The sequence below is a fragment of the Myotis lucifugus genome, unplaced genomic scaffold (assembly GCF_000147115.1).
Source record: "Myotis lucifugus unplaced genomic scaffold, Myoluc2.0 scaffold_365, whole genome shotgun sequence".
In the NCBI taxonomy this organism is placed as follows: Eukaryota; Metazoa; Chordata; class Mammalia; order Chiroptera; family Vespertilionidae; genus Myotis; species Myotis lucifugus.
In genome coordinates this window covers 989,871-991,513 of record NW_005871413.1, presented here as the reverse complement: position 1 = coordinate 991,513, position 1,643 = coordinate 989,871, and the positions used below count along the sequence as shown (strand labels likewise).

Genomic DNA, 1,643 nt, shown 5'->3' with positions numbered 1-1,643 from the left:
GAAGGAAGTGGAGACACAGGGAGGAGGGGGAGCCCAGAGAGAGGAAGGGAGGCTGAGAGGGAGCGGGTCCTGGGGAGCAGAAGTGGGGCCCGCACAGGAGGAGGCACTTGAGACAGAGACACGGGTTCAGAGGAGAAGAGTTGGGGAGCGAGTGCAGAGACAGAAAGGGGGGCTCAGGGATGAGGGAGCAGAGGGAGCAGCCCTGAGTCAGCAGCTGTGGGAGCGGGACAGACGGGAACAGGCAGCAGAGGGGCCGCGGGCGTGGGGAGGGGAAGACGCAGACGTGTGTGGAGATGGAGCCTCAGAGACCAGGAGAAAGAGCCCCTGAAGGGAAGGAGGTTTCAGGAGTTTCATGGTCCAGGTGTAGGACAGACAGAGAGAAAAGGGGGGAGAGAGCAGGAGAGAGGGGGGGACACAGGAAAGGACCACAGTGGAGGGAAAGGGAGCAGGAGACAGAGACAGATCCACAGACAGAAATACATGTAGTGGGAGGAGGGGACCCTGATCTGGGTGAGGGGTGAGCTGATGGGTTGTGGATGGTTAAGTTGTGATGTATCGGCTGCGGATATATATATATATATATATATATCTGTTCATCTCCAGGAGGCAGGGAGAGGGAGAGAGAGTTAGAAACATCAATGAGGAAAGACAATCATTTATCAGCTTCCTCCTGCAAGCCCCTCACTGGGGATCAAACCTGCAACCTGACCATATGCCCTGACTAGGAATCTAGGTCACTGAGTTATGCCGCCGAGGTGTGCCTTTTTACATTTAACAGCTGGATTGTCTTAGTCATACAGATTGAATGAGAATTCTAAATCTGCAGCTTATAAGGCTTGGGAATTTTATAATGATTTGTTTCCAGTTGCAACCATTATTCACTCAGAGGGGAGAGACTTGTCTGTTGGTCATGGGTCCCTTGTCATTTCCTGGGATGCAGAGGAAGTGACCTGTGTCTGTCACAATTTGATCCTTTTTTCAGGACTATTTAAATCCTTAGCTTTGTTGCTGTCTGGTGTGTGTGTGTTCTGTGGATTTACTTTTTCTATGTCTGACTATTTATTATTTGAAAACATCCTGAGATAAATCCTCTTGGTCTTCTCAGATCCCCTGAGGAGCTTAAAGAAATGCCCTCAGGGGCACTTTCCCCCATGGAGGTGGACAGCTGCTCTGGGTGGGGCATCATTGGTGACTGTGGGCCTCCAGGTGATGGAAGGTGAGGACGGGGATTAACAGGAGGGGTGCAGGATGCCTTTGTGAGAGTGGGGAGCAGGCTTTGTTCGGGGGAGGTAAGGGGGTGCTCTGGTTTCCGGCATCAGGACAGCAACTCACCTCATTTCTGTAGGAGTTTGTGGGTGTCTTTGGGAGGAGAGACACATGAAGACAAAATAAAATACCTCACAGTGTGGTCTCCATGTAGGAGCTCATTGTTCCTGTCTCTGCTGTGACCAAGGACAGGAGGGGTGGCCTTTTCCTCATTTCCAGGTCCTTCTGACTGTGAGTGTGAGCTGAGCTGATTAACAGGGCTGTGCTGACATCTTTGAAGGCACATTTCTGTGACTCCTACATATTGTCACCTGAGAAAACAACCCACACCCTGATCAGGACCACGACCAAATGGCTGCTTCTCAGGTAAAAGATGT

At 51.3% G+C, this 1,643-nt stretch overlaps 1 long non-coding RNA gene and 1 pseudogene across 2 annotated transcripts in view; both read left to right on the top strand.

Moving 5' to 3' along the window:
- LOC106699301 overlaps window positions 1-1,643 on the top strand; it is a 63,155-nt gene that overhangs the window by 25,838 nt on the left and 35,674 nt on the right. Inside the window, exons 1-2 of one of the 2 annotated variants that reach the window (XR_002832309.1) lie at window positions 1,054-1,216; window positions 1,486-1,632. This is a non-coding gene — a long non-coding RNA (uncharacterized LOC106699301). Of the gene's footprint in view, window positions 1-1,053; window positions 1,217-1,485; window positions 1,633-1,643 lie in introns of those variants that run through there. The other variant, XR_002832308.1, reaches the window with a different exon arrangement.
- The window catches only part of LOC111828434, a 75,437-nt pseudogene that overhangs the window by 49,864 nt on the left and 23,930 nt on the right, over window positions 1-1,643 (top strand).